The 25,130-nt window shown below is 41.8% G+C and overlaps 1 pseudogene; it reads right to left on the bottom strand.

The window, feature by feature from the left end:
* The window catches only part of LOC103118473 (UBX domain-containing protein 8-like), a 77,827-nt pseudogene that overhangs the window by 925 nt on the left and 51,772 nt on the right, over window positions 1-25,130 (bottom strand).

The following is a 25,130-nucleotide window of genomic DNA, read 5'->3' as shown; positions in this document are numbered from 1 at the left end:
GTGTTGCTACCTGCTGCAGTAGATTGGAAGATGAGGTGGAAGAATTGTGCAGAGAACCAGGTGAGAACACTGAGAGGATTAATGTCCAGGGATCCTTTATTTCCACTTTTCCCCTCTCTCTCTGTTTTTGTTGGCAAAAAAACAAAATGGCTTGGGTGTTTCCTGTATTAGTTCTTTATTTCCATATAACAAATTTCCCTAAAATGTCATTTTCTTAGACTAGGGAAATAGCAGAGAGGTATATTAAACTTATCCCTGAAGGCCTACACATGGATATCAATTAAACATTTATGGACTTGGGTTCAGTCAAGGTGTAGTTTGACTTAATGTGAATCCTTCACTATCTAGTAAGGTCACAGTATAACTGATTTTATGTAGAACAGAAAATATTAATTTATTAAAAAAATTTTTTTTATAAAATGGAAATACTGACAAGACCATAGGATAAGAGGGGTACATTCCCACACAATTCCTACCACCAGAGTTCCATATCCCATGCCTTCCTTTGATAGCTTTCCTATTCTTTATCCCTCTGGGAGTATGGACCCAGGATCATTATGGGGTATAGAAGGTGGAAGGCCTGGCTTCTGTAATTGCTTCCTCGCTGAACATGGGTGTTGACAGGTCGACCCATACTCCCAGCCTGTCTCTCTCTTTCCCTAGTGGGGCAGGGCTCTGGGGAGGCAGGGCTCCAGGACACATTGGTGGGACCATCTGCCCAGGGAAGTCCAGTTGACATCATGGTATCATCTGGAATCTGGTGACTGAAAAAGAGTTAAGATAAAAAGCAGAACAAATTGTTGACTAATCATGAACCTAATAGTAAGAATATTGTAGATGAAAATTTGGCCCATTTTGGTAAAAGCTAGTAGGTCTGTTTTAGGCATATTGCAAGGGGCCTATGACTTTACTAGTTTTTGCCTGAGTCTGACAGCTAACATGCAGGACCCAGGCTTTTGTCTGGGGAGATGGTGTTATAGTTGGAAAAAGGACCAGAATGGTGGATCATGGAAGAGAGTAGCTCCCAAATATAGGAAAGTATATAAGTATTGTTAACTGTAAGCTCTATCAATTTGATCTGAGGCCTATATTCAGCACAGGAGCCTATGTAATTTCTGCATCCCCATAGGTCTGAGCTTGCATTCTGTGGTCACAACTAGGAACATTCCAGGCTGTACTAATTTCAGGACCCATCTTTCTTGATTGAAGGCAAGGTCCTGTAGGGGGCCACAAAGGGGTCTATTATGTTGTTCCTGATGGAGGCGACCAGTGACAGTGGAGAGAGGAATCTGTTAGAGGTCTTGGCCCATCATTTCTGTGTGGGAATCCCAGGGCTTTCTGACTAGGGCCCCAGGTGATGGGGTGGCCTGATAGTGACCAAAGAGCCATCATTAAAGTGTGCCAGTCTCTTGCCCTTATCCAGTTTTTGTAGTCCTTACTTTGTCTGACAAGGTTAGCCTTGGAGTGATTGTTTTATTAACTAGTTGTTCTTCCACATTGAGTACAGTGTTCACAGTTATTCCTATATCCTACAGTGACCAACCTCCTGATACTTTTAAAATTCTTTGGGCAAAGGAAGTAGAAAGGCTGTACAGGGATGAGTGGTATCCCATTTTCATCATCTAGTTCAGTGAGACCTGCGAACTCTAAGACTTAAGAAACCTCCTCAAGGTTCCCCCACTTGGACATTAGAGAGCAACTCTCACTACTTCTTCAGCTGTTTCAGGAGGCTCTTCAGGTAAATTAAGAACCTCTTTCTGTTTGGGCTATTCAGATGGTAAAATTTTGGTTAAAGTTATATGCAACTTCTGTCTCTTTCCTGCTTGTTGTTTCAAAAGATACGTGATTCTCATCTTCAATCACCAAATCTTCACCTCCCCCAGGTTTATGTCCATTGATTATTTTCCATGTTTCACCTATCATCTGATAAAAATGTTCTTCCAGTTTTCACAATGTAATTTCTGGAGAGGCTTTAAAACATTCTCTATGTATCTCCTGCTCTTCCTCACCCTGTGCTTCTTGTTGTTTTTCTCTCATAAGTTTTTGTGTTTTCTCATCCTTCTCTTCTTTCAGATAAGCTCTGGAAGACTTAAATGAGTTAAGCCATGAGGTAGTCACAGAAATAGTTAAAGAAATAAGAGCAAGCAGTAAAAAAAATTTGTCCACACAGCAAAACTAGATCTTTAATTCCTAGTTCTGGAACTCCAGATACAAGATGGGGAGAGCAGCGAGAAGGAAAAAGCCAACAACTCCACAAGCAGCCGTGGTGGTCAGCGTCCCGCTTCCGGGCCTCTTGGACTCTCCACAAGGAGTCAGCCTTGTTCTTTAAGTACCCCTTCTCCCCAGCACACACACACACACACACACACACACACACACACACACACACACACACACTGCACAGTGGTTAAACTTCTACTTGCAGGAGTCAAGTGGTAGCGCAGTGGGTTAAGTACAGGTGGCGCAAAGCACAAGGACTGGCTCAAGGATTCTGGTTCAAGCCCCGGCTCCCCACCTGCAGGGGAGTTGCTTCACAGGTGGTGAAGCAGGTGTGCAGGTGTCTATCTCTCCCCCTCTCTGTCTTCCCCTCCTCTCTCCATTTCTCTCTGTCCTACCTAATAGTGACATAAATAACAACAATAATAACTATAACAACAATAAAAAACAAGGGCAACAAAAGGGAAAATAAATAAATAAATAAATATATTAAAAACCCTTGTACTTGCATGGTGTTATCTATCTCTTGCTACCTTTTCTATTCTTGGAAATAAAAAAAAATCCTGATCCCAAAGAGATCTTCCTCCTTCATATTAGTTTCCAGTTTAACGACTTTTATTATCTCTTTCAACTGGGTTTTTTTTCTCCACTGTATAGTGGAAATCATCAAATGGAACTCATGATTTTACCTGTCTCAGAGTGAATTTGTCTACTTTACAAATCTACTTACTGTGGCTCTCACTTCAGCTTAAGAAGACCTGAAATAATAGCCATAATAGGAATAACACTGAATATAGCCAAGAAGGGAAATTGATGGTGGTTGGCCTGTGTATATAGTATTTGCTTCAACACATGCGTCTGCTTGTCCAACAAATATCTGAAACCTATTCTTCTTGACAACCTGCTCATAGTCTTGGAATGCTTACAATAAAGTTGATCTTTTTAAATTTTTGAAAAATAAAACATGAAGAAAGAAACATAGTTGATTAGATCTTTGTTTAGTTGAAGATGGCTTCATCCTGCCCAAAATTCTATGATGGTTTTTAATAAATTACATGATAATAATTGCTTAACTTGACTGATATGAATTGGCTATCACATATAAATTTCTTGAGGACACACTCATTAAAATAAACATTTGTAAACTCTGGCTAATTTTTGATTAAGTAGTACCTAAAAACCTACTGATACAAAATAAGGGGTCAAATGTAATAATTTGGGTCAGTCAACACATCTAGCCAGTAGTGTGGTCCTATCTAAGTTCATCACCACCAATTGTATTTTGGTAACTCCTGGTGGCAGTTACTCCTGGCCTAGCTTACATGTTAATGATCCCACTCCTGAGTTCTGTTGTTGGAATTCCCAGGGCAAGAGCAGTTACTGTAGATAAATCCTGGTTAGTGGTAGGCATTTGTTAGCCCAGTTCAAGATCCTGAGGAGACCAGGACTTGTTCTCTCTCCACTTCCTTGCCTTCAAAAATCAACTCACCTATTATTTTACTCATTTTTTTTCAATCTGTGCTCACCTTTCACATTCTCTCTATTCCTCCCTAGTAATTAGAAATTTAGTTTGCTACTACTCAGCATGAGTACTAGACGGATAGAAGTTAACTGTCTGAATTCTAATTCATCACCATTTCAGGAGATATACTCTACTAGGTGCTCAAAAAAGTGTGGAGTGAGTGAATGGAATATTTCACTCAACATGACCAGCAGTGATGTGAGCTTAACAAGTTAAAAAGTGAGATGTAAAAATAACAAATAAAAGGGATGACAGTTTGCCACACTGTATCTTGGGTATATAGAGTATGGACTAACCAGCAAAGTACTAGTGATAAAATAGCATGTCTATATTAAAAAACCAGAAAGAACCACATGGCATAGAATCATAGTCAATACTGTGCCTATTTCTAGTCTAAAGGAAGACTTGCATTTGGATAAAAGTGAAGGTGGCTGTGTTTAGAGCTGAAATTGAGAAAGTGTGCCTGGTCACCTAACAGAGTTGATAGCAGGAGCAGAAGATAGCTAGCAATGAAGATAGCAGACTAAAGAGACTCTTATTCCTGAGGTTCCAAAGTTTCAGATTCATGGTGAATTCAACTTCTTTACCCCATCATGGATGGAGCTCAAAGATACCATGTTAAGTGAGATAAGTTAGAAAAGGATGACTATGGGATGATCTTACTCATAGGCAGCAGTTGAAAAACAAGATCAGAAGGGAACTCTAAACAGAACTTGGACTGGAATTGGTGTATTGTGATTCTAGGGTAGCGTCAGGAGGGTTCAGGTCCTGAAACATTATGGCAGAGGAGGACCTAGTGGAGGTTCTATTGTTATGTGGAAATGTTATGCATGTACAAACTACTGTATTTTACTATTGACTGTAAATCATGAATCCCTCAATAAAGAAATTTGAAAAAATAATATAGCAGACCTTTAATTTCTGAATATATATCCTTAGATTCTGGGGCAATAGAATTCATTAATGTGTGTGGACAAATATTGTACAGTCATTTATTTTCTTTTCTTATTTTTTCAACTTTAAAAAATTATTAGTGATTCATTAATGATCGATAAGATTGTGGGAATAGGAGTACAATTCTCACTACCAGAGTTCCATAATCTCATCCCTTCTATTGGAAGCTTCCCTATTCTTTATCCCTCTGAGAGTATGAACCAGAGATCTCTATGGAGTGCAGAAGGTGGGAGTTCTGGCTTCTGTAATTGCTTTTCTGCTGGACATGGGCATTAACAGGTTGATCTATAACCCCAGCCTGTTTCTGTCTTTCCCTAGTGGGGTATGGCTCTGGGAAGATGGGGTTTCAGGACACATTGGTGAGTGAGGTCGTCTGCCCAGGGAAGTCAGGTTGGCATTATGGTAGTATTTTTCAACTTCTGTCTATGAGTGAGATCATCCCATATTCCTCCTCTTTCTGGCTTATCTCACTTAGCATGATTCTTTCAAGCTCCATCCAAGATGGGGTGAATAAAGTGAAATCACTTTTAACAGCTGAGTAGTATTCCATTGTGTATATATACCACAACTTTCTCAGCCACTCTTCTGTTGTTGGACACCTGAGTTGCTTCTGGGTTTTGGCTATTACAAACTATGCTGCTATGAACATAGGTATACACAGTTTTTTTTGGATGGGTTGTACAGTCACTTTAAAGTAAGGTGTTGGAGAAAGCATGTTCTGCTGTATTGTAATAGAACCATCATAACAGATCAACAAGTTTTAGTCAGAGATAAAATCTAAAAAATGATAATGCAACTTACCATTAATTGTTAGAGGTTAAAGAGAGAGCTAGGGAGACAGACAGCTGCTCTGTTGTGGGACCTTGCATAAGCTGAGGTCCAGCAAGGCGTGGACCATGGAGGGGGGGAAATACCTGGATGTCTGGGAGGCACAGGCCTTCAGTCAGTATCCTCAGGGGGCTTTTTGCCTCTATGAGTTGAACAAGAAGGAACCTGCCTAACAGGTTTTAGCTCCCCTGTCAGTCTCTCTAGCCTACACAAAGACCCACCTCCCCCCTCTGTGCTAGCTGGCGGTTTCACTTCCTCATTCCCCAAACTAGCTGGACCACCTACCCAATGGTTACTGGAAAGATCTTCACCATTTCTCTATCCCCTGCTGTCTTGACTATATAAGGTATAAACAAGCTGTTTTCCCCTACCGCCCTTTAAAATCTCTGCTCTTCCACATAATAAATGCACTATTCTCCGCAATGGTATCCTGGGTCATCTCTGGTCTCGTCTCTTGCCCCAGGTTGCAGAGAGAGATCCCAGCGTACTCATTCCTGCTGCCTTGGGTCTGATTCTTGCTGGCTTCCAGCTCTGGTGGCCAACAGAATGGTCACACTGGGGAATCTAGACCCGAGATAGGCCCCCCCTAAGAACCTAGCACTCAGTCTAGTGTAGAGCTACTCAGCCTGGCTTACAGTGATGCCAGGGGCTGAACATGGGACCCATAGAGCCTCAGGTATGGAAGTATCATGTACTACTGTTGGTTCTTTCTCTCTGATCCTAGGTTCTTAAATTTTTTCCTTTTTTTTTTTTTTTTAAATTTTTATTTATAAAAAGGAAACACTGACAAAAACCATAGGATAAGAGGGGTACAACTCCAAACAATTCCCACCACTAGAACTCTGTATCCTATCCCCTTCCTTGATAGCTATCCTACTCTTTATTCTTCTGGGAGTATGGACCCAGGGTCATTATGGGGTGCAGAAGGTGGAAGGTCTGGCTTCTGTAATTGCTTTCCTGCTGAACATGGGCATTGATAGGTCGATCCATACTCCCAGCCTGTCTCTCTGTTTCCCTAGTAGGATGGGGCTCTGGGGAAGTGGGCTCCAGGACACATTGGTGGAGTCGTCTGCCCAGGGAAGTCTGGTTGGCATCTGGATGTGAAGTGGTGCAATATTAACTCTAAGCAGACTACGATAAGTGATGCATAGGGCAACATTGAGAGCAATTACTAAGAAAGATAATTCTAAAAGATATGACCTTAAAGTCAATAGAGGAATCAAATGAGATGCCAAAAAATGACAATTTACTACAAAACATAAAGGAAAAGTCCAAAAAACCTAAAGTGCAGTAAAGGATCAATAAGAGAGAATATCCAGATGGGGCAGACAGAAAAGAAGTAGCAAGATGATGTAGTTAATCCCAATGATTTTAACTGCCACATTGTATGCGTATGGAGTAAACATTTGAAAGATGAGTTTATCACATGGAATGAAATCATTCAAGTATATGGTCTCTGGTGGTGACAGTTCAAGTATGTAGATCACACATAAGTTCACAGACAAAGCACAGAAAGAAGATATAAAATCAAATAATAAATGTCAGCACTTGGTGTGGCTACATTAATGAAAGTAGACTTTAAGTGAAAAAGAATTTCCAAAGCTAATGAGGAACATTTTATTATTATAAGAAGGCCAATTCAGAGGTGAGAGTGTTTTGCAGAAAATTTCACACACATGCAACAACAATTGTATTGACTGTAAACCATTAACCCCGCCCCAAAGCTCAATTTACCATGAAGACATAGGAATCCTAAATATAAATGCATACAATAACAGAAACAAAAACCAATTATAACACTATATTTTAAGAACTTTCACTAAGTAACTTATAGAACAAGCAATTAAAAAAAAGTCAGCACATATAAAAGTTCTGAATAACATAATCAACTATGTGACTTAATTGACAAGTTTAGAACATTCTAGTCTAGAATAACAGAATACTTTTAAATACCTAGGATGCAGTCAACAAACTGGACTATATTCTGGGCTATACAAAAATAATTTTAAGATATTTCTATCTTAAAAATATATTTTTTTGGCAGTAGCGCAGCGGGTTAAGCGCACACCAAGCTCAAGGACCTGCATAAGGATCCTGGTTTGAGCCTCGGCTCCCCACCTGCAGGGGAGGTCACTTCACAGGTGGTGAAGCAGGTCTGCAGGTGTCTATCTTTCTCTCCCCCTCTCTGTCTTCCCCTCCTTTCTCCATTTCTCTTTGTCCTACTCAACAACAACAACATCATCAACAATAACAATAAAACAATAAGGGCAACAAAAGGGAATAAATAAATAAATATAAAACATTTTTTTTCAGATGAAAGTAAGACTAAATTAGAAATCACTAAGTCATTTAGAAAGAGTCCCAAATATTTGTAAACAATATATTTGCAAATAATCACATCTCAAGAAATCACAAGAGAAATTGAAAAATATTTGTAATCAAATGAAATCAAATCAAATCTTTCTATGCATATAAATGAATATGTGTGGGGAACTTTAAAGCTTAGTATTCTTTGAAACAAAGAAATGTTTAAAATTAAAAAAATCAAAAACACCATTAATGAATCAGAAAGAAGAGAAAAAAATAAAGATAAAAAACAGGAGACTGGAAATAATAAAGAGCTGAAGTTGATTAAGTAGAGAAAAGTCAAACAGTGGACAAATTAATAAAATTAAAACTCAGTTCTTTGAAAAAATTAACAAAATTCCTAAGTTACTAGTAAAACTGATTAAGGAAAGAAGCTCCAAAATCAAGTATGAAAGAACATCATTATAGTTGTTACAGATATTAAAAGAACAATAAGAAAAATTATGAATTATTTCATTCTAATAAATACAAAAATGTAGGCTAAAACAGACTAAACATTACAAAATTAACTAATTCAATAACAAATAAAAATATACTAAAAAGATGAATAAAAAATAATTCAAATGAAGCCTTATGGTAAAGAAAACTGTAGGTTCAGATGGTTTATTTTTTAAAGATTTGTCTTATTTGCTATATACGAGAGAGAGAAAGAGAGGGAACGGGAGAGAAGATTTCATATGAAATCAGAACATTACTCTGGTACATGAGGTGCTTTGTACTGTAAATTCATCTACAGGCTTAGCACAATCACTGAAAAATCCTTTGAAAATATCAAATAACACGTTGATTCTAAAATATATGTATAAATGCAGGGAACTTAAATAAGTAAATAATCTGAAAAATTTCTGCTACCTGATTAACTAAATGCTCTAAGACTATTTTAAGAAAGCATGGTATTAGGTCATAGATCTCTGGTGGTGGGTGTGGTGTAGAACTACAACCCTGTAATCTCATAATCTTATAAACCATTATTAAATCACTTAAAAAAAGACAGCACGGTACTGAGCATGGTATTACCAATGTAATGAAGTATGAAACTCATATATTCATGGTCAGTTTTTTCCCTGTCTTTGCCAGAGCTTCATCTGGGTCAATTATTTCAGATAGAAAAAGAGAGGGAGATAGGAATAAGAGGAGAAGGAGGGTGGGGGCGGGCAGAGTTGAAGCTTTTTCCAGTGTTGTAGTACTCCATGTGGTATACAAGGGGTTCAAACCTAGAATGCAATGGTAAAGCAGGTGAGCTTTCTTGTCAACCCAGGTAAACTGATTTTTGACAAACCATCAAATCAATTCAGAATAGAAAGAGAAATGTTCTTCTCAAATGGCCCTGGAACAATAGGATAAACATATGGTGGGGTGGGGATGGGGAAAATGAACCTTTATCCTTACCTTATCTTACATACAAAATTAATCTGAGGGACTGGTGAAATAACTCACTCAGCGCGCTGCTTCTCCATGTGTGTGACCCAGGTTTGAGCTCACCGCATTGAAGGAAGCTTTAGTGCCCTGAACTCTTTCACTGTCTGCCTCTCTGCCTTGGTCTCTATCTAAAAACAAAAAATAGTTTGAAAGAGATCACAGAGATAGGGGGTCGGGCGGTGGCGCAGTGGGTTAAGCGCATGTGACGCTAAGCGCAGGGACTGACGTAAAGATCCCGGTTCGAGCCCCCGGCACCCCACCTGCAAGGGAGTCGCTTCACAGGCGGTGAAGAAGGTCTGCAGGTGTCTGTCTTTCTCTCCCCCTCTCTGTCTTCCCCTCCTCTCTCCATTTCTCTCTGTCCTATCCAACAATGAACAACATCAACAATGGCAATGATAATAACCACAACGAGGCTACAACAACAAGGGCAACAAAAAAGGGGAAAAATGGCCTCTAGGATCGGTGGATTCATGGTGCAGGCACCCAGCAATAACCCTGGAGGAAAAAAAAAAGAGATCACAGAGATAAACCAAGAAGTTAAAATTATATGTATAAGTCAAGAAGAAAACATAGGAGAATGTTTTTGTGACCTTAGGGGTAAATGTATTTCTTAAATAACTAACAAGAAGCACTAACCCAAAAGGTAAACAAGGTTTATCAAAATCCAAAACTTCTGCTTATCAAAAGACACCTTTAAAATGAAAAGGCCAGTTATAGCCTAGGAAATATGTATTTATTTGCAAGGTATATATATGACAAAGAATTTCCTTCTGACATAAAGAACTTGTACAAATAAATCATAAGAAGAAACAGTACAAAGGACTTGAATATGTTACACAATGAATTTAGCAGTATGTGTGTGTGCGTGTGTCATTTGTGTATGAAGTTACCATATGTTTCTTAAACTTGTGTGGAAGGACTTGAGAGGTAAGGATTTTTACAGACAACTTTTTGCGAGTTCTGGCTTGTAGAAGGCTGTGTGACAGACTCAGGGAGTCTGTGTCCTCAAATTTCCATACCACTGCCCAGCACATTGACTGAACAGGTTACAGATGTGCCTGGGGTGTCTGTCCCAGACCTATAGGAGTCTGGAGTCCCCTGTGGTGATGGCCCTGGCTGAGACCAGTATGTGTTTTGAGTATAAGATGCTGTATATATATTAATTACCCTTCTGTAATTCATGAAAAAGACTTGAACCTGGTGGTAAACATGTTCCTGTTTGAGAGGACCTGGGTCCAAGCTCATAGTCCCCACCTACAGAGGGGAAGCTTTGTGAACAGTGGAGCAGTGCTAAAGGTATCTCTCTCTCTCTTTCTCTCTCTCTCCCCCTGTATTTCACCATCTATAGAAAGAAAGAGAGGAAGGGAGGAAGGAAGGAAGAAAGGAAGGAAGGAAGGAAGAAAAAAAGAAAAAAGGAAGGAAGGAAGGGAAAGAAAGATGGAAGGAAGAAAGGGAGGAAAGAGAGGGCACTAGGAATGATGAAGTCACATAGGCTCTGAGCCCCAGAGCTGACACTGATGACTTATACAGTTAGTACTTTTGGGATTTAACCATGAGAGAGACTGTAACTGGGGTGGGAGCTCTGGGGCAAGAACCCACAAGGAAGAGCATAATAATCAGAGAGAAAGAGAAGGGAAGATGTACAAGGGGGTGGGTTGGAGTGACTGGGCTCAGCATACTTAGGGACCATGAGCTGAGGCACCTGGCTAGCACTGGGCTTGTGGAGATACATTTTGGAGGGAGAGGACTGCTCTTTTGATGCATTCCTAGCACCAGTGCCAATGAGCTAGGGTGTGCCCTTCTGAGCAAAGCCACCTGTTCAGATTCCACAAGGGACTGTTGTGTATATGCAGGAGGCTGGAGGACATGGAGAGAAAGTGATCAGGAATAACATGCTGGAGTTGGCAAGATAGTTCACCTGAAAGGACTCCTGCTTTGCCTTGCAGGTGACCCAGCTTCTAGCCTGGCCCCCATGACACTGGGGGAAACTTTAGTGCTGTGATGTCTTTCTTTCTCTCCCTCTGTGTCTCTGTATCTGTTGGTCTCTCTACCTGGGAAAAAAAAAATCAACTGGAGTGGTGAAGTCCTGGCAATAAACAGAACATACCAAAAAAGCATTAAGAATGGCACACTGTTCCTGGACTCTTGTGAGGGTTCCATGGGGTTCTGGGAAGAGCCACCTCCACAACCAGGAGCCTTTAGTGAAGCCTGAGTTCCTTTCACACAACATTTGCTCCCAGATCTTGGCTGTCCTCTCTGCCTGCGGGACATCCGTGGGGACGCTTCCTGTTTCCCTGCCTTTCAGCCTCAGCCTTCCTGAATGAGATATGATTGTTTCTCTGAACACAGTGTGGAGATGCCAGTGGGGAACGGAAGTAGCTCATGCCTCCGAGATTTTTTTCTTTAAAGCTGAAAAGGAAGGGCTATTGAACATGGAAACCCTGGACCTGAAACCCTCTCTTTCTGGTGCACAGGGTCTGCCAATCAGGCCTGTGGGTCAGACCTCTGACAGGGGAATGACTTGACTCCACCTGTCATCTGCACAGTGACCATTGACAAGACAGCCCCTGCACTCATACTGCTGTGTGACATTTACGCTCTTCCTGTTGGGACACTTGGGACATGTACATAAGGACTTTATCTTAGACTCCTCTGTTCCCCAATCCTCATCCTCTTTTTATGACTCATTTACTTGTTTACTCACCTGTTCCACAGAAAATTTTCTAGTATCTATTATGTGCCAGCTACCATGCTAAATGTTGAAAATATGGCAATATTCAAGAGAGACCTCATCCTTGACCTCATGCACTCACACTTTGAAGGAGAAACTACTCCTCTGTACAGAGGTGTGTGATGGCAGGCACAGAAAGGCAGGAAACACAGAACCAGAGAATAGAGAAAAAAGGTCTGGGAAGCCTGGGTTTGTATGAATTACCTAAACTCCAGTTAACACATACACTACAGTACATAGTGCAAAGTCACACACACACAAAATGTGATTGTTGGTTGAATTAATAATGATAGGGTGGGGGCAGGATGGTGGCTCACCCAGTAGAGCACATACTTTACATGTGTGAGGATTCTGGGTTCAAGGCCTTGGTCTTTTCTTATCTGTGGTGGGGGGAGCTTCATGAGTTTCAGAAGAGTGGTACAGATATCTCTCCTATCTATGTCTCTCTCTCTCCATCTCTATTTCTGTCACATCTATAAGGAGAGAGAGAGAAAAGGGGCCAGGTGGTGGCACACCTGGCTAAGTGTTCACATTACAATGCACAAGGACCTGGGTTCAAGCCCCTGATCCCCACTTGCAGGGGGAAAGTTTCACAAGTGGTGAAGAAAGGCTGCAGGAGTCTTTCTGACTCTTTCCCTTTCTACTACCCCTTCCCCTCTCAATTTCTGGTTGTCTCTATCCAATAATAAATAAATATTTTTTAAATCCTTAAAAAATAAAGAGAGAAAAAGAATCTAAGAAGGAAAAAAGAAACTAAGAAGAAAGAGAGAGTGAACCACTGGGAGTGGTGGGGCCATGTAAGCATTGCCAGTGACAGTGATGATGGTGTGGAAAGCAAAGCTATGTAACATATAGAAAGACCGCAGGATGATGTTCCAAAGGCCTGACTTGGATTCCTAGCTTTATCATGGCTCTGCTGATACCTCACTGGGTCTTCATCTCCTCATCATAAAAAGGAGGACAATCACACCTGCTTCATGGGGATGTGATAAGACTCCATGATTCAGCACTAATGGGTAAGTGAATGCATATGTAAGCATGTAACATGCCTGGCCTATAGGGAGCCGAAAATAGTTCACATGATTCTTAGGTGTCATCAGCAATGAGCAAAGAAGGTTAGATCTGCAGCAGAGGGGAAAGTTAGAGATGTGTGGAGGGAGTTGTGACTGCAGAGGGAAAGGTGCACAGGGAGGAGGAAGGGCTGAGCTGTGCCTGGGAGGCCACTCACATGCAGGTGAGTGGGGAAGGGGCTAGGCAGTGCCAGGGCATGGGCAGCAGAAAGGCACAAGCGGGCACTTGGAAGGACCAGGATACATCTGAGCAGGGTGTGTCTAGCATAGTAGAGGGGTGGGCTGGTGTGTAGTGCTCTTCAGGATCTGGCCTTGGGCCAGCAGTCTGAAACCTGGGGCTGACATGCACTAAGTGGTATTTGGAATCATTCAGTCTGGCAGAGGTTGAGAATTGGGGGCTGGAGGAGTGTGGAGGGTGCCTGGAAGGGCAGAGAGGGCCCTTACAATAATCCAGCTGACACAGGGACCTGGATTCAGGGACAGAGGCAGAATAGAAAAGGAAACATGTGGACCCAGGGGATGGCTCACCTGGTAGTGTTCAAACTTTCCCATGTATGAGGACCTGGGTTCAAGCTCCTAGCCACCCACAAGGGAACAGCATGCAAAGGGAAAGCTTCACAAGTGGTAGATCAATGCTGTGGTGTCTGCTTTCTTTTCTTTTCTTTTCTTTTCTTTTCTTTTCTTTTCTTTTCTTTACTTTTCTTTTCTTGGTGCTGGCGCTATGAATCTACCAGGGAAGGGGAAGGGCTGAGCTGTGCCTGGGAGGTCACTCACATGCAGGCGAGTGGGAAGAGGATAGGCAGTGCCAGGGGATGGGCAGCAGAAAGGCACAGGCAGGCTCTTGGAAGGACCAGGACACAACTGAGCAGAGTGTATCCAACATAGTGGAGGGGTGGGTGGTGTGCATTTTTTTTTCTTGGTGGCCATGTTTTCCTTATTTATGTATATTTTTTTCTATTTTTATTGGGTAGGGCAGAGGGAAATTGAGAAGGCAGGAGGAAATAGGTAGAGACAAAGATAGACACCTGCAGACCTGCTTCAATGCTTGTGAAGCATCCCTGCTGCAGGTGGGGGTTGGGGGCTTGAACCCAGGTCCTTGCACATAGTACTATGTGCTTAACTGGGTGCATCATCCCTTGGCCCCCTGGTGTTTCTCTCTCACACTCTCTCTTTTAGTTTTATGTTATGAAAGGAAGAAAAAAAATTCTGGAAGCAATGGAATCACTCCAATGCAAAGTTTCAGAAAAACCTTAGCGAAAGAACAAGAACAAGAAAAAAAAAAAAGAAAAGAAAAAAGGAAAATGTGGATTTGACAGATTTAAAGTAATCAGTAGGACCAGCTTTTTAGAAAAGCTTGACCAGGACCATAGTCAGTAAAAATAAGTAAGTGAGTAAACAAACAAACAAACAAACACATAACCATTAAAGGGCTTCTTGCTAAAGAGACCACTGGCAGAGCCAGTGTTTGGGAAACCAATCTTTGGCCACATCATTACTCATAACCCACCTCACAGTTAATTAATTATGAGATAAAAACAATAGATCAGTCCTATGTTATGCATGTTGATCCACTACTAGAATCACGTCTTAGCCCATTTTTAATCACTTTTGTCCCAGCACTGTTCCTGAAATACAGGAAGCAGTTACACATTTATTGAATTGTGAATAAGTGGGGGCCTGAGAGCCCACAATCTGGGCAAAAGGAATGTTCCATGCTTCTCAAATAGCTCCCAGAGGCTGACTTAGGGAAGCAGCTGCTTTGTTATGACTCCAGGGATTAGTTTGGGACCTGGGGAGTCTGCAGGGACGGGTGGTCTGTTGGGGACTGGAGCCACTGATATCTGATCTCTGTCCAGGAATTTGGGAAGACTTGAGTTGTGTCTTCTTACTCCATTTAAAGAAACTCTCTTCTTGACCTCGGTAACAAGGAGCTAGACATCAAAGGGGGAAGGGAACTAGTAGTTTAGTCTATGAATTTTGGTAAATAAGGGTGATTCTGTGCTCATGCTATAAAGATGAAAAGTCAACATTCATAGGGGAAAATTTTTATTAGGTGGGATTAATAAGCAGCTGAGGAGCTATTGTAGTTGAAGTGGGACTGCAGAACCTTTATAATTTTAATACGTGTATGTGCTATCTCTGTACTAGAGCCATAAGGAGTTAAAAATCTAGTAGGAAGGAATAAAGAGAGGGTTGAAAAGAAAAACCCAACAGAAATAAAAATAAAAGTGTATTGTGTGTGATTTGCTTTTCCAGAGCAAACTGAGTTTGAGATGAGTTGGTTGATGCAGGATAACTGAACTTAATTCAAGTCAGTGAATAGTTCTATATAGACAGAGGTATATAGAGGTATAGATTTATCATTTTTATAATTTATATTATTTTTATTTATAAAATGGAAATATTGACAAGACCATAGGATGACAGGGGTACAGTTCCACACAATTTCACTACCAGAGTTCTGTATCCCATCCCCTCCCTTTCCTATTCTTTAACTCTCTGGGAGTATGGACCCAGGCTTATTATGGGGTGCAGAAGGTGGAAGGTCTGGCTTCTGTAATTGCTTCCCCGCTGAACATGAGCATTGACAGGGGTCGATCTATACTCCCACCCTTCCTCTCTCTTTGCCTAGTGGGGCAGGGTTCTGGGGAAGCAGAGCTCCAGGACACATTGGTGGAGTTGTCTGTCCAGGGAATTTGGCATCATGTTAGTATGTTAGCATCTGGAACCTGGTGGCTGAAAGAAGAGTTAACATATAAAGCCAAACAAATTGGATGTTGGCAGGTTGATCCTACCCCCAGTCTGTTTCTGTCTTTCCCATGTGGGCTAGGGCTCTGGGGAGGTGGGGTTCTAGGACACATTGGTGGGGTCATTTGCCCATAGAAATCAGGTTGGCGGATCTTTGAATTTTCTAATCTTAGCTTTATTTGTGCTGCACATAGGTAAATATCATCCTATGTTTTTGCTCGAACCTGTGTTGCACACATGACAAAAAAGTGCATTATAAAAGTGAGCTATTTTGCTGTCCCTCTTCAAATGTGTTGTGCTGCTACCATCACCATAGATGCCCCAAAAGCCAGGTTTCCTAGCTGCTTTGACATAGATTCTCTTATTTGGACTTCACCAGAATCTCACGAGTGAGAGTATAAGAACACTGTTGTATAGATTTCCAGAGAATTCTGATGACTTCAGGGCTGTTGGAAGTCAAGGAACTTTTAAGCTCGTGTAGCACTAAACAGGAGAGCTGGGTCTCACATCCTTTTCTGACTCTTGGTTGCCTTATTTCTTTCCACTTGCCTGATAATAATACCCGTTATCACTGAATATCAAGGCAGTTCATTTTCTTCTTGTCACTCTTCACACTCTGAAGAACTGGCTGGTTGATTGTACTTCCACTAGAATCTGTGCTTGGCAACGGCAGGGACTCTGTTGTCCCATAACAGCTGTATCCATTGTACCTATACAGTGCCTAGCTCAGTGTGAGTGCTCAGCCAGTATGTGTCAAATTAAGAAATAAACAATTAAGTACAGACTATTATCTATAATGTAATTGGTTTCTTTTATGGTGCTGTTGTTACTTGAACTTCACTGCTTTGAGTTGACTTTTTCACACACACACACACACACACACACACACACACACACACACAGAGAGAGAGAGAGAGAGAGACAGAGAGAGAGAGAGAGAGAGAGAGAGACTACAACACTGAAGCTTACTCCCCCAGTGCAATTATCTCACAGCAATGTAATTGCTAATAATAGCAGTATCTACTTATCAGGACTAGGACTAAAAATTTCTTCCTTCCACTAAACACTAAATAAATGCAGTAATACAGCTACATACTACGCTTTCAGTAAAGAATGCAAGGGACAAAATGGTGGTTCACTTGGCAGAGTGCACGCACACATTACCACGCATGAGGTTCAAGCCCCTGGCTCCCACCTGCAGAGTGAAAACTCCATAAGGGGTGAAACATTGCTACAGGTGTCTCTCCTCTTCTCTCTGTCTCTTTCTGTCTTTCATTTTATATAGTGAGAATAGTGGAGTTATGCACTCAATCCCAGTGATAACCATGGTGGCAAAAAAAAAAAAAAAAAAAAGGAAAGGAAAGGAAAACAAAACAAGAACTCAAATTGCTCTTTCTGCGTGCTGGTCCTCACACTCGCAGTGACAAAAAGGTGAGTGTTAGTGCTGTTACCGTTGCGTCTTCCACAAGAACACAGAGATTCTTTATCTCACTCAAGACGGCACAGACATTTTCAGAAGCAGCTGTTAATAGACTTTGATGTTTCTTTCTATTCAATCCACTGCTGAGACTGCTAAATCTAGCTGGCACCAGGGCCTTCTGCTGTCTTTCAAGGGGTTACAGGGCTCCCAAGATAATTCACGGCTTGTGAAAAAACAGCTGGTTCCTTCCCAGCAGAATTAGTTGCACACAGCTCAGTCCTGAGCTTAAAGTAGGCAGAGACTCCCATGCAGGAGTCAGCACCTTCCCTGTAAGGGAGCCATGAGTGTACCTCTCAGGAGATCCAGGTGCTTGGTAGGTTTAGGAGGACTTGGGGACAGGCAGAGCTGGTCCTCTTAGAGAACCTGAGAGATTTCAGAGCTGGGTCTGGGCCTTTGACTGATAACTCCGTTACAGATTGGACTCCTCTGTTGAGGATGGTGAGAATGGTTCGTTGGCAAGGTTAAAGCAGAGATGTGGGCAGGGAGAAAACCCCGAGGCCATTCTGGAAGTATAGGCTGTTCTGACAAGAGCATCTTCCCCCTCCAGGCTGAAGTCAGTTACCAAACACTGCTCTCCATCCCCACTGGGCGGGGACAGCTGCCAGGTGGAAAGCAGGCCAACCTGCTGGGGGAATCAGAGCATGGACAATTGCTCTAATAGCATCCTTTAAAAAAATGTTTATAATAATTATTATTTTGCTGCCAGGGCTTTTGCACCTGCATGATTCCATTGCTCCTGTGTCTTATTTCCCTTTCCCTTTCCTTTTCCCTTCCCTTCCCTTCCCTTCCCTCTCCTCCCCTCCCCTTCCCTCCCCTCCTTTCTCCTCCCCTCCCCTCCCCTCCTCTCCCCTCCCTTCCCCTGCCTTCCCCTCCTTTCTCCTCCCCTCCCCTCCTTTCCCCTCCCTTCCCTTCTCCACTGGACATGAATATTGGCAGGTTGATCCATACTCCCAGCCTGTTTCTATCTTTCCCTAGTGGGGCAGGGCTCTGGAGACATGAGGTTCCTGGACACATTGGTGAGGTCATCTGCCCAAAGAGGTCAGGATGGTAGATGGACCATTTCAAGCCCCACCTCCATATACTTGTTTAATTATAAAAAAAACACAAAGTTCTAGAAAAACTATGGGTTTTGAAGAAATAAAACTGTTTTCCCTTAACTATTTAAGACTAGGTTTGCAAAAGCAATCAAAATTACTACTGGGTTTAGGGGTGGCTCACCCATTAGAGCACACACATTGCCAGGCTTGAGTACCAGGGTTCAAGTTCCCAGTCCCCACCAGCAGGGGAAAGCTCCATGAGTAGTGGAGCAGTGCTGCAGGTATCTCTTTTTCTTTCTCTCTCATTTTCTATCTCTCCCTCTCTATTCTTCTCTGTTTCTATCAGAGAAAACAGAGAGCAAAAGAAAAAAGGGGAAATAGCTGCAGAGTGATGTAATCATCATGCAGGCACTGGGCCCCAGAGATAACTCTGTGGTGGCTAAATAAATAAATAACACACACACACACACACACACACACACACACACACCACTGAATGAGTAGCTTAAACCATGGAAATTAATTTTCTCACAATTCTAGAAGGTAGAAGTCCAAGATTATGATGTCAACAGAACTGATTTCTTCTGAGAGCTCAAACCTTGGCTTATAGGAAGCTGCCTTCTGCCTATGTCCTCACAGTCTTCCCTCTATGTACAATGGTTCTCTTACATTGTATCCATCACATTGCTGTCTTCATCTTAACTAGTTCTTTAAAGACCCTAACTCCAAATAAAGTCACATTCTAAAGTAGAGAGGATTTGGGCTTTAACCTGTGAAATAAGGGATACATAACAGCCCACAAAAGATGGGATGGCTGCGTTTCGCCTATGAAATTCATGGCATAGGCCACTGGAGGGTTTGAGGGTGGTGGGCAGAATTCTAAGACTTCTGTCCCCTGGTTTACAGGCCTGCCATCTTCCCCTCCCCTGGAGTCTGAATGGGGCTTGTGGATGTGATAGGATAGTCACTCGTGATGTTTTATAAGACTTGTTTTAGGAGGGAGAAGAGGAGAGAAGAGGAAAAAAAGAGATTTTCTTGCCAACTATGAAAAGTAAGTAGTCAGGTTGTAAAAGCCCCTGAAAGCATGATAACATGTGCCCTCAACAAGGTGAACCACTGCCTGTCCCTCCTTTATTATATTTATTTATGTGTTTTAAAGAGAGATAGAGAGAAACCAGAGCACTGCTTATCTCTGACTTACGGTGATGCTTGGGATTGAGCCTGGGACCCTCAAGCCTCAGGCATTAACATATTTTGCAGAACCACTGTGCTGTCTCCCAGGCAACCCACCTCCCCTCATCTTTTTTTTTTTTTTTTTTTAAGAGAGTCAGAGCATATCAACTACCCCCTCAAGCTATCCCATGCTCCACTATCTGGTCATGTAAACTTCCCTGAAATCCTCTTCTCACACTGAGTCTCTCTCTCTCTCTCTCTCTCTCTCTCTCTCCCTTTCTCCCTCCCTTCTTTCTGTACTCCCCCTACAAGTGTAGGAGCAGTAATGTGAGTGGTCAAATTATTAGGGATCATCCCTGGTCTCCTCTAAATAACTCTCTCCCACATTCTGCATTCCCAAAGGCCTGTCTCCACCCTTCACCATCCCCACCAGGGGCAAAGCAAGGACCTTTTCCCACACACACACTTGGAAAGTTGTCAAATAATTTAGGCTAAGGTGTCTGCTGATAACAGAGGTGCTGTGGCTGATAAGAAAGGTGTTATTTGAAGGGCTTAACATCCCAGAAATATCTTCATTTTGATGGAAGTTGTCTTTGAGATTCAAAGATGGAACATACTGGGGTGGTTTGCGGAGACCGAAATCTAGGGGTAAGGTTCCCTGACAGTCTCAGATTGTGCTAGTTTTGTAGAAGTTTTCCCACCATCCTGCAGTATGTGTGCTTGAAGCCCCCACAGGCCTAGCTAGTTGCCCACCTGCCCTGCCTACTCCTTCTGCTGATGACTTCTGGTGTTTCTAGTTCAGAGTGTGAGGAGTAGGGGAGGCTTTACTGCCCCCTCAAATGAGAGACATGCATTAGAAGACTGTTTTTTTTTTTAAATTTCTTTATTGGAGACTGTTTTCTTTTTGTTATGTATGTATGCATGCAAGAAATAGTCTTCTTTTCTCCATCTTCCTTCCCTTTCCTTCCCCTTCTTCCTTTTCTTCCTCTCTCCTTCCCTCCCTCCTTGCTTCCTTTCTTCCTTCCTTTCTATTGTCATTACTGGGCTTGGTCACTAAAGCCCACCTTTTTCAAAAACATGGTAACACACTTTCTGTAGACTGATTATCTCTATACTAGTTATTAAAGAATTTAGTTGGGAGCACTGTAGAAGAATAAGTCCTGGCCCCTTTTAGGCTCAGCTTCCTGTACTTCCTTAAGCTTTGACTATTCGGAATCAATTGTTTCTGACATGTGGTTTTCCACTAGTTGGTTTTAATTTATGATATTTCCTTATATTTGGAGCACCTTTTCCCATGCTTTTCTCAAATATGCTGTCTTGTTTGGTAGGTCTCTCTGATCAGTTTATCAGGGTGAGTTCTCTCCTTTGTTGACCTTTGAAAACTTAGTTAACAGCTACCTTCCTAAAGCCCTTAACGTGATTTGTTCTATACTTTCTAGTAGGCAAGATGACACTACTAGGTAAGAAGACAGTGACATTTTTCTGTCTCATTTTATATCTTCTGTAACTCCTAGCCTCATACTCATATATACTCATATTTGTTGAGACTCTTGAGTTTACTCAAAGAGAACTCAACTTTCCATGTGAAGTTTCTTTTTTGCAATGAACCTCAACAGGTTAAGCATGGCAAAGTAGACTGGTTGCTGGCATACCTGGTTGAATGCACGGTACTATGTGCAAATACTTGGGTTTGAGCTCCTGCTTTCTACCTGCAGAAAGGAAGCTTCATGAGCAGTGAAGCAGTGACTTCAGGCCTCTCTCTTTCTCGGTCCCTCTCTATATTCCCCTTCTCTTTAAATTTCTCTCTGTCTGATAAAAATAAAAAAGAGGGAGCCGGGCAGTAGCACAGTGGGTTAAGCTCACATGGCGCAATGTCCAAGGACCAGTGCAAGGATCCTGGGTCAAGCCCTCAGCTCCCCACCTGTAGGGTTGTTGCTTCACAAATAGTGAAGCAGGTCTGCAAGTGGCTATCTTTCTCTCCCCCTCTGTCTTCCCCTCCTCTCTCCATTTCTTTCTATCCTATCCAGCAACAATGACAGCAATAACAATAATAATAGCAACAGCAATGATAAACAACAAGGGCAACAAAAGGGGAAAAATAGTCTCCAGGAGCAGTGGATTCATAGTGCATACACCAAGCCCCAACAATAACCCTGAGTCAAATAAATAAATAAAATGAAAAAAGAAAAAAAAAGGGGAATGAAGGTCCCTGGGAGCAATGGGCTTATCATGCAGGCAGAGATAATCCTGGTGGCAATTAAAATAAATAAATAAAAATTAGAAAACAAATATGAATGATTATTGTAGCAAAGTGTCAAGTCAGAGCTTTGTTTCAAAAGTCAATAGTCGGTTTCAAAATGTTAATAAAGGTTTTGTTGCATGGTAGCATAAAAAAAAAAGTCAATAGTCTCCCTTTACCAACACCTCTGGACTTCCTCTCTGTGTTCTCCACACTCAGAGAAATTAATGGACTTGGGAGGAAGTGTGAGTATAAGATTCTAAAGATATGTAAGAACCTCTCTCCTAAATTCTTTTCTCTTTCTTTTTATTTTATTTTATTTATTTTCCCTTTTGCTGCCCTTGTTTTTTTATTGTTGCTGTAGTTATTACTGTTGCTGTAGTTATTATTGTCATTGTTGGATAGGACAGAGAGAAATGGAGAGAGAAGGGGAAGACAGAGAGGGGGAGAGAAAGATAGACAACTGCAGACCTGCTTCACTGCCTGGGAAGCGACTCTCCTGCAAGTGGAGAGCTGCGGGCTTGAACCGGGATCCTTACACTGGTCCTTGCACTTCATGTCACACGCACTTAACTGCTGCACTACTGCTCAACCCCCATTCTTTCTCTTTCTAATCTTGAGTCTTTCAGCTCTTAACTTCTTACCCAGATTCTTTCTTTCTGCTTCTTTTCTTTCAGCTTTGTGCTTTTCAAGTCTCTCTCCTCCTTACTGCCCTGTGATATTGAAGACACTGAGTCTAGGGCTGGGTTGAGAATGAGAAGCAGAGCCGGGCATTGTGATGTATACCTGTTTTCCCAGCTTCTTGGAAGGCTAAGGCTGAAGGATCACTTGGGCCCAGGAGTTCTGGACTGTTGTTTATTGTGCCAACTGGGTGTCTGCATTAAGTTCAGCATCAGTATGGAGACCTCCTAGGAAGAAGCAGAGAGGATAGATACATTTTGCAAGGGAGAGGCCACTACTCTGGGCTGAACCATGGCCTCCCCCAAGCTCCCCAAAGCTGCTTCCTTCCCCAGCAGTGCCAGCTTTCAAACCTAGCTCCTTTCCCTTACTAACTGGAATCTCTCAGGCATGTGGCAACCCCTCTTTGTCGTATTGGTATGAGCTAATCAAGAACAGAGAGGCTTTCAAAGCCATGACTTTATTCACAGACCTGAGGAATGCCAAGTACTTTCTTCTTCCATTTACAGAACTGACAGCTGAGAGCCAGGAATTCTGTCCCCCACACATACAACTAGCCCTCCAACCATCCCTTCCTCCCCTGGTTTCTCACCTCCAGATGCCTCCACCCCACAAGTGCACTATCACTGGCACCCTCAGGGAGGTGAAACTTAATCATCAACCTGTTTCTGGTGGGCTATCACTTTTCTGGTACACATTTTTGGAAGAGGATGAATGTCTAAGGTCTGCTCATCAAGCATTCCTTGTCCTGCCCATGGTCAGTGTCCTTGTCTTCATCAGCCATCTGTTTGTAAACCTGTTTTGTTATCTCTAGATGTACAAGGGACCCTTTTCTTGTTATCATGACCCCCTTAAGCCCAATGTCCCCAAATCATCCTACTGTTTATAAACCCCTTCACTGGGCCTACTTGGGCACATCCAGCTCCTGTCTTTCATGGAAACAAGTCCACCACCACACATGCTTTCAATAATTCTCAAGTAAAGTAACTCGTGTCACTACCTGTGAAGTCAAATTCTGTTGCTGGTGTAAGCATCTATAAGAACTAAGAAGAAACTTCTTAGAGAATTTTAAGCTCACAGCTCTCACATTTGTAAATATAAATCCTTAAAAATGTTTTTTTATTATTTATTTTCCCTTTTGTTGCCCTTGTTTTTTATTATTGTTGTAGTTGTTGTTGTTGTTGTTGTTGTTATCAATGTCATGGCTGTTGGATAGGATAGAGAGAAATGGAGAAAGGAGGGGAAGACAGAGAGGAGGAGAGAAAGATAGACACCTGAAAGATAGACACCTGAAGACCTGCTTCACCACCTGTGAAAAGACCCCTCTGTAGCTGGGGAGCCAGGGGCTCGAACTGGGATCCTTATGCCAGTCCTTGCACTTTGCACCATGTGTGCTTAACGCACTGTGCTAACACCCGACTCCCCCTTCTTTATATTCTTATGACTATCATTCCATCTCAGATCATTTAGTGCATTATAACATAAAGATAGCATTCCTTGAGTACACTAAAGTATTTCATGGCTGGGTACAAATTTCTTCTTAGTATAACAAATGCTTAGAGATTTTGCTATCTGGGCTGTCTTCAGTATAAGATGTCATTAACTCCTGGGTCCCTGGTGATAACTAGCTGGTACTTACACAGTCTTTTGAAAGTGATTTGTGAGTTACAACTACCCCCAATAAGATGAACAAACTTCACAAACAAAACATTAAGAGGAAAAAGTCAGTCATTTGTGGGGCGATATCTAACTATGTACCCAAGACAACAATAGTCTTACATTTCCCCCCCAAAAGTGACTAATTTTTTTTTTATCTGTTAACAATAACAAAACAAGTAAGCCCTAAAAGAAGAAAATAAAATCATTCAATTTTTAAAAGTTCTGAAACAGGACAAACAAATGCATTATGCTGGAGGTTAGAGTAGTGGCTACTTGGGGAGAAAATGACTGAGAAAAACTGGAGGGCACTGAGGGTTCTGGTACTCTTTCTTCCTTCCTTCCTTCCTTCCTTTCTTTTTTCCTTGTTTGTGATTTAAAAGTGTTTTTTAAATTTCTTTAAATTTTAAATTCTTTAAATTTCTATTGGGGGATTAATGGTTTACAGTCAACAGTAAAATATAATAGTTTGTACATGCATAACATTTCCACATAACAATCCAACCCCCACTAGGTCTTCCTCTGCCATAATGTTTCAGGACATGAATTCTACCCCCTAGCCCAGAGTCTTTTACTTTGGTGCAATACACCAACTCCAGTTTAAGTTCTGCTCAGAGTTTTTTCTTCTGATCTTGTTTTTCAACTGCTGCCTATGAGTGAGATCATCTCATATTCATCCTTTTGTTTTTGATCTGTCTTACTTAACATGATATCTTTGAGCTCCATACAAGTTGGGATAAAGGTGAACTAACCATGAACCTGAGACCCTGGAGCCTCAGGAATAAGAGACACCTTGCATAACCATTATGCCATCTACCCCTGTTCACATTCTCAGTTTTCCACATGATAGTTCAACCCCCCTCTAGGTCCTCCTCTGCAATCATGTTCCAGGACCTGAACCCTCCCCCCACCCTACCCCTCCCACACACTCCAGTGTCCTTTACTTTGGTGAAATGCACCAGATCTAGTTCAAGTTCTGCTTTGTGTTTATTGTTCAACTTTGTTGTTGTT

Source organism: Erinaceus europaeus, chromosome 11 (assembly GCF_950295315.1).
Source record: "Erinaceus europaeus chromosome 11, mEriEur2.1, whole genome shotgun sequence".
NCBI classification, from domain to species: Eukaryota; Metazoa; Chordata; class Mammalia; order Eulipotyphla; family Erinaceidae; genus Erinaceus; species Erinaceus europaeus.
This window is presented reverse-complemented; position numbering and strand designations above follow the sequence as displayed.